The sequence below is a fragment of the Crocodylus siamensis genome, chromosome 4, assembly GCF_052110815.1.
Source record: "Crocodylus siamensis isolate JL-2025a chromosome 4, ASM5211081v1, whole genome shotgun sequence".
Lineage (NCBI taxonomy): Eukaryota > Metazoa > Chordata > Crocodylia > Crocodylidae > Crocodylus > Crocodylus siamensis.
The window spans coordinates 114118340-114131442 of NC_143398.1; the positions used below are offsets into that span (position 1 = coordinate 114118340).

At 42.0% G+C, this 13103-nt stretch overlaps 1 protein-coding gene across 7 annotated transcripts in view; it reads left to right on the forward strand.

Moving 5' to 3' along the window:
- The window catches only part of CACNA1C (calcium voltage-gated channel subunit alpha1 C), a 665915-nt gene that overhangs the window by 63656 nt on the left and 589156 nt on the right, over window positions 1–13103 (forward strand). The gene's annotated exons all lie outside the window — the stretch shown is intronic.

Below are 13103 nucleotides of genomic sequence, written 5' to 3' on the forward strand. Positions count from 1 at the left end.
AGTCTTAGCGAAAGCATAACACTGGAGTTCATGTTAAGTTGGTTATTCACCATGTCCTGTAAGAACTTTTCACAATTTGTGTTTTTTAGGATACAGTTCCCCATCCTGTGACTCACATGTTTTTTGGCTGTACTAAAACATGTATTGTTAATAGGATCATAGGAACATAGGACTGGAAGGGACCTCACAAAGTCATCTAGTTCAGTCCCCTGCTCAAGGCAGGATCATCCCTGGCTCAACCACCCCAGCCAAGGGCTTGAACTAAAACTTGTTTGACACTCTTTACATAGAGTACCACCACTGCCATTTTGAAGCATGAGGACACTGATACAGGACACACTAGAGGCTGCAGGAGTGCGGTCATGACTATGCTCTGGCAAACTCAGTTGAGTCTGTTCTGATGTGCTGTAATACAGTGCATCAGAGCAGCCTCCACACTCATATACAGACACCTCAAGTGTCCATCAAACCCGCTCTTCAAAATTTGTGGGGATGGAGATTCCACAGCTTCTATAGGTAGCCTATTTCAATGCTTGACTACCCTCAGAGTCAGAAAGCTCCTCCTAATCTCCAAGTTAAATTTCCCCTGCTGTGGCTTGAAATGTTGCTCCCAGTACTGTCCCCTATGGCCAAAGGAAAAGCCCATCTCCATCCTCTCTATAATCACCTTTCAGGTATTTGAAAACTGTTTTCAAATCTTCCTTTAGTCTTCTCTTCTCCAGAATAAATATCTCTAGTTCTTTTAGCCTTTCCTCATAAGCCTTGCCTCCTAGGATCCCCAGTCATTTTTTATCTCTTTGCTAGACTCTTTTCAGACTGTCCACTTCCTTTTTAAAGTGTGGAACCCAAAACTGGACATAGCACTCCAGCTGAGGCCTCATCAATGCTAAATAGGGTAGAAGAATCACTGCCCTTGATTTGCAAGTGACACTTCTGTTAATACAACTCAGTATGCCATTGCATTTTTTTTTTTGCAACAAAAGTACACTGGTTCATATTCAGCTTATGGTCCTCTATAACCCCCATATCCTTCTCTGCAATACTGCATATCCAGATATTGCACTTGATCCCATCATTCAAATCAGTAATGAAGATATTAAACAATAATGGACCCAGGACAGATCCCTAAAGGAACCCCCTGTCATACCTCCTCCCAACTGGAAACTGAACCATTGATAACTACTAGGGGAGTATGATGATCCAAACAAGATATGTATCCACCTTGCAGTACTGTCATCTAGTCTTTATTTTCTTAGCTTATGAATGAGAATGTAGTGAGAGACAATTTCAAAATCCTGGTTAAATCAAAGTACGGTATATCGTATGCACTGCTCTCCTCATACCCACAAGGACTCTCATCTTACCATAGAAGGAAATCGTACTGGTCAGACATAGATTGCTCTTGGTGATTCCATACTGGCTGCTCCTAATCATCTTGTTCTCCTCTACCTGTTTCACAATACATTTCTTGAAGATGTTATCTTTTCAGGTATTAAAGTCAGGCTGTTGTAACTCCCTGGATCCTCCTTTTTCCCTTCCATTCTTCCCTTGGCCTTTTCCAATAATCCAGGTCCTCATCTGACTTCCCAAGAGGATAACTAATAGATCTGAAATAACCTCAGCCAATTCTTTCAGTATCTTAGGATGCATCCTATCCAGCCCTGCCAACTTGAAAGCATCTCGCTTCTCCAAGCAAGCCCTAACCTGGTCTTCTGCTGCTCCAAGCTGTTTTTTTCCTTCCCAATCTTTGCTGTGAACTGAAGTTATCATCTGCTAGCTGCTCTTATTTGTGAAGACTGAATTAAAAAAGACATTAAATATTTCAGCCTTCTCTTTATCATCTGTAACTAGATTGTCTTCCACATTCTGTAAGGGACCTATGTTTCTCTAGTCTTCCTCTTTCTTCTGGCATACTTGTAGATCTCTTCTTATAGCCTTTTGCACCCCTTACCAAATGCATCTCAAATTGTCATTTGAACGTCCTAATTTTCTCTTGGTATGCTCATGCAAAGCTCTTATATTCTTCCCTAATACTATGACCAAGTTTCCACTTTTTTATAGGATTCCTTTTTGAGTTTCAACTTATCAAAAAGATTACTTTCTAGTCTTGCTGGTTTCCTGTTCCATTTCCCATTCTTTCATCGCATTGGGATAGCTTGTTTCTGTGCCTTTAAAAGTATAGCCAAATCTCCTGGACTTATTTTCTCTGCAAACTTCCTTCCTACGGGATCTTCCCACCAGTTCCTTGACTTTTTTCAATATTTCCTGGCTTTCCAATAAACATGTTTAAGGCCCTGGATCTTGAATGCTTGCAAACTTGGAAAGCCTTCCCAAAATCTGATATATTCATATTTATTACACAGAGAGCATCAAACTATAGATTCAGATCCAGACTAACCCAGATCTTAGCATATCTTTGGCTGACAAGCTCTGTTTGAAAGCTAACTACCAGCAAATAAAAATGTGGGTTCCTTATAAGCTGTAGGCTTGTGCAAAGTAAGTGCCCTCAAAGGCTCTATGCAGACAGTCAAAAAGCCTGAAGCTGAATCAATTAAGTCTTTTCAGGTTAGTCTAAACTGCACAGATTAAATTGAAACAGAAGTGAACAGACATTACCATTGATTCAGGAAATGTAGCCACATACTTGCAGTGGGTCAGGCCAGAAACAAGGGGGTGCTAGAACATGGCTCTCTGGCTGCTGCCCCCAAGGTCTCTGGGTTTTTCAGTCCAGAATTACAACAGCAGAATTCTGCAGGGTTGCTCATCACTTCCTCTTCTGGTGCCTCTGGGATTTGTAGTCCACAGTTGCAGCTAGCAGTAAGTTTTGGGGAAGAGGTGTTTTAATCCTCCTTCCTGGCCCCAGACCCCAGCCACTTAGGGGCTGCACCCTCAGCCCCCCGCTTGCCAACTGGGTTGCATCCCCAGCTGGGCTTGCCCCCATATCCCTTTGTCAGCCAGCCCTCACTGCTCCAGCTAGGGAATAGAGGGGTGGAGCCATCCCTGCTCTCTGAAGTAGGCAGCATAGTCCAGCCCAGGGCTGGAAAGCATGTTGGGCTGTTGGGGGCTGTGATTTAGCTTGAACCAGGAAAGGGTCTGGATCAGGGGTTTCATAAATTGGTTTGACCCAAATCAGTTAAATCTGATACTACGTTCAACCAGGTTTATCTTAAACCACTTTCATTCATTTTGAAACTTATGTACACTGAGCTTGTTCTTTTACAGGTTTAAACCAGTTTCTGGTCACTTAAACCAGTTTATCTGTAACTTCTACCCCTAGCTAAAGAGTTCTAAATGTTATGATGCTTAACTCTGTCAGTGGTTCACTCAGACTTCCTTTTGGTAGAGCCTCTCCCTCTTCCTGCAACTTCTCCCAGTCTCACACACAGCTAGAAAGATTAACTTGAAGATCCATCGGTCTGTGAACGTAATCATCAAGACAGATCTCAAAGGTAAGCAGCCTCTTTGGAGACTGAATTCCAGCTGTGCCAATCTGTAACAAATATTATAAGACAGTCTGGCTAGATGTTCAATTTTTGTTAATCATTGGTGATCTTATTGCATCACCAAAGCTTTTGGTGACCACATGACTACTGACTGTTTAGTGGCATTCCTTGATAAACACACTTGCTATTGTGAAATCTCACGTATTGTATGTGTGTAAGTTTCCCTGGGACCCCACATTACCTTGCCTAGAGACTCATACACTCTATGTCTGATCTGGTCTGAATTGCTGTGATCAAAAGTCTCCAACAACTATTTTCAGTGTCCTGTTCCTGTTTTTCAGCAGGAAACTTGCAAACAAACAAAATCACAAGGTTGCATTTGTACTATGCTTTCCTGAATAGATACATCACTCAAAGAAAGCCCCCAAATTCAATTTCTGCACACCCATAAATTCTATAAGAATGTGGGTTATCTCTTTTTCTGTCATTCTAAATCTTCTTGAAGCACGTTCTACAGGAGCAGCTTTGGAACTTCATGAAGTGCTACACTTAGCCATCTTGATGTATAGCTCCCAAATATCTTGCAGGTGACCTAGTTTTCAAGAATGCTTAGTGGTGTTCGTTTTTATATCTTTTTCTGTCTTCTCACAGATATCCAAGGGTTTATCTCTATCTCTGTCTCTCTCAACTCAGGAAAGAGGTGCAGAATATATTCCACTTAGCTTGCACTCTTGGAATCTCTTCCTGTATAAAAGGGGATGCTTTACCTTTTCTCTAGCTTTATCTCCTCCCTGTCAGTTGGCGCGTCTCCTTGATGCAACGTCAGTTTGTATGCCAACATTTGACCTGTATAAGTGAGAGTGATTAATGGAGACATAGTTTTTATCATGGCAATGAATGAATTGTGTAACTACTTCTGTTTTTTTAGTAACAGTACAGAACTGTGCACACTCCCAGGAGATGCTTGAATACAACTTCGGTACACAAAACCATAAGATGATGATAAGTTACACTTTTGGGGGAGTTGTTTGTTTGGGAGTCTTTTATTTAAGAAAGAAGGTTATTGAATCCAAAACTTCTTTTGGTATCTGATTTGATAAGCGAGGTTTTGCAGGTTCAGGGCAGAATTTTTGGCCAATCAGGAAAGTGAATGAATTCCCCCCCCCCTCCTCCCCCCAGTCAGTGTGGTTAAAGCACTCACGTGGGATGACAAGAAACCCAGGTCGAAGCTCCTTCTTTGTCTAATTCAGGTCAGGGACTTAAATCTTAGTCACGTAAATACCCTAACTACCAGTTTGTTATCTGCTCTGGGGTGGATGTCTGTTGTTGAGGCTGTTGTGCTTTGTACAATTTGTTCTTGTGTAAACAAATATTCACTGGAACAGGGACTTGAATCTTTGTCTCCTACATTCCTAGGGAGCATCACAACCACTAGAATATAGTGTCAGTTACTACTTGTCTGTCTTTTTTCTTTTTTCTGTTGGAGCCATTCCACTTTGCATAAATAATTAAATCTTCATCTAGCCAGAGAACAAGCGTGACTGATTCTTTAGTTTGGTCATTATGGTGTATTTATCTTTGATGCCAGTACGAGCCAGTACAAACCTCTTATCTGAAGCAGGCAAAGTTGAAACCTTAAAGTTGGGCCTTTCCTCATTGTAGATGAGTGCCCTAACCACTAAGCTAGTGGCTTAGTCTGAGTGGTTGTATTCTTCATGGTCAAGAATTTTTCTTTAATAAAATTAAAAAAAGCTTCCAAAATCTTCTGTTTGCTCCAACGCAGAATAAGAATGTTTTGAACTTCAAAAAAAATGTTTGGGAAAAACATTTATGCCATCATTATAATCATATTTTGACGTGTAAATCAAAAACAGTCACAAACAGCATGCAGGCAACCCTTCTTCTGCAACTCACACAAACATACCAGTTCCCATTCCCAGGGATCAGTTCTGCATAAAGAACTGACTTTAGCGGAGTGTACACCTTGTTGCTTGCAGAGCTGCTTCTATCCAGCATCTTGCAACCAACCAAATAATAATATAGATTTTCTTCAAAGCCTGACATACTAAGAAAAAGAGAGCTTTCTGGAATGTGTACCACCTGGAAGCATCCACTGGAAAGTATCAGTCTTAAAATATAGATGAAAAAATTGAGGTATAACATCTTGGTCACATTCGTATAAATAGTCAGTGTCAAAACCTGGATGCAAACCCAGGAACTGTGATTTCAAAACTGCATTTCAGAGCATACCTTCATCACAGAGAGCTGAAAAGAAGTTGCAATAGTTGTAATCTTTCAAGGAGAGAAGGCTGAGCGAAGGTGACCAGTGGAATAATGTGGGGGTGGAAAAACACCATGTAAGAAATTTTAAAAGCTGCAGTCTTGTTGATGTGGTTTGTCATGGGAATTGCAAAAGAATCTAGTGAGGCTTTTAATGTCAGAAATAAAAATAGTCCTTGTTTCAGGAACTCTGCAATATGCTTTATAATCATGAAGTACTGTGTAAAATACTAAAATTTTTGGAACTTAGTCTCATCACATCTAGCAAATGACCATGTTTGACGTATGTATCCAAGGGGCTGGATAAATTGTAGCCTGCTTGTCATGAAGTGAGCATAAAAGCTGGGCATGATGCCAGACTCTCTGGGACAATTCTGCATTGATGGCATATTGTAATTTATACTTGTCTTTGTTTCCCTCGTAATGAGTGGCAAAACAAGGAAGGGACAGGAAAAGACACAAAAGTTGAAGTGGCATATCTTTACAGGGTCATTTTAGTTAAATAAATAAATCTACTTGTCATCACCTCATTCTCTTCTGGAAAAAATGTTTCCAACATCATCTGAAGTTCTATGGCCTGAGTTATGTAGAAGGTCAGATATGATGATTATAATGATCCTTTTTGACCTTAACATTTATGAATCTTGAGATTAAACAATTTTACTTGTGTAATGTATGTGAGATTAGCCTGGGAAAAATAAACAAGATTGGTCCTCTGAAAAATAAACAGAACTAAAGCTTCGAACACCATCTATCCCCACCTAGAGAGCTGCTCTTGATGGTTTGCATCCTGTTTTTGAGGTACCTGAGGAAATTATAGAATAACCTGTACTTTTCATGTAAAAGCCATTTGTGACCTTCTATTATGGTTTTGTTTACCTGGTTATTAAAATGAATTGTTCTGCTCTGGGACTGGCTGATTTGTCCCTGGAGTTGTGGTCCTTCTTCTCTTCCTACCTCTCTCACTACAAAGCAACTTTCCTGGACAAAGGAACATCTAGGAGAGAGGAATGAATCAACTTCTAAGCCCGCCAAGGGATGGAGGGACTACCACCACTGCTGGCCTGCTGAGCAACCCTTGCACAGCCGGCAGGCCAAGGCACTTAAGGGAGCCTACCCCTGCCCCAGCCCTGGAGTGAGCTGTGGGGAAGGCAAGACCCCCAAGGGGACACTTGCCTGCCTGTACTCAAATGCCAGGAGCTTGGGAAATAAACAGGAGGAACTTGTTCTCCTGCTTAACACAAATAACTATGATGTCATAGGGATAATGGAGACCTGGTGGGACTCCACCCATGACTGAGCCACAGATATAGATGACTATACCCTGTACAGGAGGGATTGAGTGGACAAAAGGGGCAGGGGTGTAGCTCTCTATGTGAAGGAAAGCTGTGCATCCCTGCAAGCCGACATTGGTGCCCAGAGTGGATGACTGGAGACCCTCTGGGTTAAAATCTGTGGGGAACACAATGGTGGGAGTCTACTACAGACCTCCTGCCCAGGATCAAGAGCTTGACCAGGAGTTCGCCAGGGAATTGGCTGAGGCTGCACGCTTCCATTGCATGGTTGTCGTGGGGAACTTCAACTACCCAGACATCTCGTGGAAAGAGCGCTTGGCTAAATCCGAGTGGCTGCAAAGCTTTCTCTCATGCGTGGATGAGCTCTATCTGATGCAAGAATTCGATGGGCTGATGAGAGGTAAAGTGCTGCTCGACCTAGTTCTGGAAATGGAGGGCAATGTAATCAGTGACCTAATGATTGAAGGGAAGCTGGGTAACAGTGACCACAAGCTGATCTCCTTCACCATCTGCTGTAAAGCTGGCAAGTCAGTCAGCAATACAGAAGTCCTCGACTTCAGGAAAGCTGACTTCAACAAGCTCAGGAGGCTTGTCAGGGAGTTCCTAAAGGGCCACAACCCAAATGGGAGGGGAATTCAGGTTAAGTGGTTGCTTCTCAAAGGAGTGATCCTGGATGCACAAGCAAAGTCTATCCCATCTCAGAGAAAAGGCAGCAAAAGGGCACAGCAGCCCCCTTGGCTCTCCAGGGAATTAGCGGACCTCCTGTGTCTAAAAAGAAAGACCTACAAAGGATGAAGGATTGCTTCCACCTCCAAGGAAGAATACACTGGTCCGGACCTGCAGGGAGCGAACCGGGAAGGCCAAGGCTGCAATGGAACTCCAATTAGCTACAAGTATCAAGGACAATAAAAAGTCCTTTTTTAGATATGTGGGGAGCTGGAGGAAAAGCAAGGGCAACTTTGGACCCCTGCTAAACCAGATGGGACAACTGACAACTGACGCCCAGGAAAAAGCCAACCTATTAAATAGGTACTTTGCGTCAGTCTTTCATCAGTCCCATGGGGCGCCCATGCCAGCTATGGGACAGGGAGATCCGGGTGATGGGGATCCCCTACCCTCCATAAATGCTGACCTCGTGAAGGAACATCTTGAGAAGCTGGATACCTTCAAGTCAGCCGGCCCTGACAATCTGCACCCCAGGGTACTCAAGGAGCTGGTGAGCGTCATAGCCCAGCCCCTGGCACAGATCTTTGAAAACTCCTGGCGCTCTGGTGTAGTGCCCGAAGACTGGAAGAAGGCCAATGTGGTGCTTATCTTCAAGAAAGGGAGGAAAGTGGATCCGACAAACTATAGGCCCATCAGCCTGACCTCAATCCCGTGGGAGGTCTTAGAAAAGATTATCAAAGAGGCTATTCTTAACAGACTGGCCAATGGCAATGTCCTGAGGGATAGTCAGCACAGGTTTGTTGCGGGTAGGTCTTGTTTGACCAATCTTATTTCCTTCTATGACCAGGTGACCTATCACCTGGACAAGAGAGATTGATGTTGTATATCTTGACTTTTTAAAAAAGCCTTCGATCTGGTATCCTGTGATCACCTCTTAGCAAAACTGCTAACTGGAGCCTCAGCCTCACCACGATCCGCTGGCTGGGGAATTGGCTCTGTGGTAGGACCAAGAGAGTAGTGGTTGATGGAAGTCAATTGTTGCGGTGCCCTGTGACCAGTGGGGTCCTCCAGGGCTCTGTCCTTGGACCTATACTATTTAACATCTTCATTAATGATGTGGACATTGGTATCAGAAGCGGACTGGCCAAGTTCACCGATGACACCAACTCTGGAGTAAAGCGTCCACACCTATGGAAAGGAGGGTGATCCAGGCTGACCTGGACAGGCTCAGGAAATGGGTGGATGAGAACCTGACAGTGTTTAACACTGAAAAACTCAAATTTCTCCACCTCGGGAAGAAAAACCTGCAGCATCATTATAGGCTCGGCAGTGCTATGCTGGCTGGCACCATGGACGAAAGGGACTTGGGGGTCATGACTGAGCACAAGATGAACATGCGCCTGCAATGTGATACTGCTGCTAGTAAAGCAAGGAAAATGCTGGCTTGCATCTACAGATGCTTCTCAAGCAAATCCCAGGATGTCATTCTCCTGTTGTACTCAGCTTTGGTGAGGCCGCAGCTGGAGCACTGCATTCAGTTTTGGGCTCCGCAATTCAAAAAGGATGTGGAGAAGCTTGAGAGAGTACAGAGGAGAGTCGCATGCATGATCAGAGGTCAAGAAAATAGACCTTATGAAGACAGGCTGAGAGCCATGCGACTCCAGCCTGGAAAAGCGTAAGTTCAGGGGTGATCTGATGGCCACCTGTCAGTTCATCAGGGGTGCTCATCAGGATCTGTTCACCAGAGTGCCCCAAGGGATGACAAGGTTGAACGGTCACAGATTCCTCCATGACCAGTTTTTAGGCTGGACATAAGGAAGAACTTCTTTACTGACTGAGCCCCCAAGATTTGGAATAGATTGCCATTGGAGGTGTTTCAAGCACCTACTTTGAATGCCTTCAATAGACACCTGAATGTTTATCTTGCTGGGATCCTATGATCTCTGCTGACTTCTTGCCCCTGGGGCAGGGGGCTGGACACGAGGATCTTCCGAGGTCCTTTCCAGCCCTAATGTCTATGAAATCTAAACCTGTTATACTCCTGCCCTTGAACATTACCTCATTAACAACAAAGGCAAAGGATTTGTTTGAAATAGGACCACTGTATAAGAAAGACTATTTAAAAAGGATGGCAGTTTTAGTAACTTCCACATAAGTCTTACCTCTACCTAACCCACATTGTATGCACTTCCAGGATGTTTCTCCACAGACACTGAGTATGAGGCTTCTGTTAGTGTGAAGAATGTGTAAGGTGGTTGCCTCAAAGTATTGCATTGTTAATTTTTACAGTTTTATTGCAAGTCTTGCAATATTTAAGAATTTTTAGCTTCTAATACATAACAATCTCAGATTTAAAAAAAACAAAACATAAATAGCTCTTGTGTTTGGAGAGAAAAGCTTGAAATATGAACCATAAAGCCTCAATAACTAGAAGGTAAATAAAAAGAACCCTACATGTATAATTTTAAAAATATCTTATGTTTTAAAGCCAATGTCATGATTGGGGGAAGCTGATGCATGTACTTTGGATGTGTGAGTTCTTTATGTCAGTATTCCTTGCCTGAAATATCTATTTTAATGGTGGTCTTATTGAGGAAAAAATTTAAATGCATTCTGTAAACTCATGGGGGAAGTGGCTTGTTATGCTAACTAAACGTGAGAGATGTAGGTGTGGTCAGGAGCAAGGTGGGGCAACAGGGGCAGCTGTCCTGGGAGCCAATTTTGGGGGGAGAGAGAAAGCAGAAAAAAACCTGCTGCTGCTGCAGCTGCAGCTGTTCGGTTGCACTGACAGTACATCAGCAGCCAAAAGTTGCTGCGATCCTGGTAGGTTGCAGCTGCCCTGGATGCCTTTGCAGTCTGTCCTGAAGCAGAGAAGTAAGAATAGCTGAATGTGGGGAGAAGCTTGGAAACAATATTTTGCCTTATTGTTAATTGTTTTTGTTAACAAAACTAAAACCCAGGAAGACAGTGAGTTTTGACATTACACAGATGGTGGATGTTGTTAGAGACCTAACTGGCAACTTTTCTAAAATTATATTTTTTTCTATACATCTTTCCACATTGGAGGAAACACTTTATTCCAAAATATAGATTTAATCCCAGTTTCATGTCAAATCAGTCACTAAAACTTTGGATTTGAACCCACCAGCTTCACTCATTGTTATAATATATATCAGAGCAGATTCCAAAAGAAAAACTCTCCTGCATCCTCCAGCAGCTTAAGTAAATTTTATCTACCCCGTGGTTTGAGTAAAATCTGGCACAAATTACTGCTTTCCTAAATCTTGCAGGAAGCTGTGTAGACTTCCCAAGAGTAGTTCTATTATATGAATAAATTCTCTGTTTTGAGTATAAGGGCAAATGTTAAATGGAGTATAGTAAAAACTCTCAACAGGGATGTTTTCTTAACTGACAAAGTGAGCAGGAGGAGTGATGTTACACTCAGCAGGCATTTTCAGGTTTTCATAGGTTTTTCCCTCTATATTAAATCAGATATCCAGAGGAGTTATAAATTAAAAACAATACAGACAAAAACACTGAGGCTATGATGTTCATTTGTGACATAAACTTCAGTTAAAAAAAGCTAGAATAGATTCCTGCTCCCATGTTGGAGTAACCCTATGGAAGCCCCTAATGTGACACTAGCATAAAACTGGCATAACTAAAATCTTGGGCAATACAGCATCAAGGTTGAAGCTTTATGACTTTCCCTCTGGGCTAGTGACATTTTTATAATCTCTTCAAAATGTCCTCTTCTAGCTTTGTTATTTCAAGGAAGCTTTCAATCGGGAATAACAACTGAGGAAACAGTGGAGTTCTCTACCTTCTCTACCTTTGTCTAAGGAAGGAAAACCTAGCAGTATACTATAAAGACTGTTTTTATAAATGTTCTAGCACAGTGGTCTCCAAACTTTTTTGATCGTGCACCCTTATCAGTAAAAAATTTTTGAGCACACACCCCCAATATATGTATGTTTATATTCGCTCACCCCCTATCAGTAAAAAATTTTTGAGCACACCCCCCCAATATATGTGTATTTATATAAATAGAAGTTTTAATATTTTCTTCCCACACCCGAATGGATCATCTTGCGCACCCCGTAGGGTGCACACACCCCACTTTGGAGACCACTGTTCTAGCACAATGAAAATTAATTAAAAAAATTATCAAAAATTATCAAAAATTAATCTTTCTACAGCATTAGAAAGCTCACCTAAACCCTACAAACTTCTCTTAGTCTTTTCAAATAAAGTTTCTGACTAATGTATTCTTTTCATAGGAGACACTGGAGATGTAGACTGTGTCTGCTTTTTGGGTGGAATCAAGGGTACCTTATTTTAACTGCTAAATGTATTTTATTTCATAAAGGTTTTTGGAAAAGGTATCCACTTCCCACCTTCCTCTTCCACTTTGTCCTACATCTTGTCCCATTAATTTTCCCAAGAAAAGAACTCTCTCTCAGTTAGTGCAGCACCATCTTGATCTGTGATGCAAACATATTTTCCAAGATGCTTTGTGGAGGGAAGGAATATATGACAAAATTGTCATTCCTTTGCTTACTCTTCAGTACTTAGAAATTTATAGGCCAGTGCTAAACTTTAAGGAGCTGACAAGGTTTGTAAAAGGAATGATTTATTAGTCAAATGTTGAAGCCTAAACTGTTGTTTTTATTTATTCCCAGTGTAGGCTTGTGATGCCTTAAAGTAGGTAGATAAAATTACAGCATAAATCCATTTTAAAAGTATATAAAGATCTTATTGTATCAAATTCAAAAGAGGACAATGTAATACCCACCGTCAACCTTGAGCCAACTAATTCTTCATGTACATCAGCAACATAAGGGAGTTTTTGGGGGTCCAAGAGCAAGACTGAGGTGAGCCTTGTGGCAGCTGAGTTGATCTTTTACCTGAACTGAAGGTCTGGATGCTGATTCTTAACTGTGGAAAATGTCCTGTTGTGTGCATTTCTTTATTTCTGGCATTTCTTAGATTTGTCTAGTTTGGGGAAATTATTTTCAAGGCCAAGAAAAAGGACCCCAAATGCTTTAAAACACTATTATTTTTGAGATTTCATCAAAACTAAAGGAAATTAATTGTGCCATTTCAGAGTCAGTTCCGTCTTCTGTAGACCCACATATATATATTAGGGGTGTGCGAAGCTTCGGGTGATGATTTGATTTGGAGGAGATTTGGCCTTATTTGGTGTCTGAATTTCCAAATCCAAATCGAATCAGTGGACCAATTAAAAGGTCCAAATCAATTCAAAGCTCTCTGAATCTTCAGAAAAGATTTGGAGAGCTTTGATGATTTGGGCAGTCCCCAGTGGCTGCAGCAAGTAGCTGCAGCTGACTCCAAGCTGGTAAGTAGGGGGCGAGGAAGGGGGGGCCTGGGGGAGGGAGGAGTGGACCATGGGGGGACC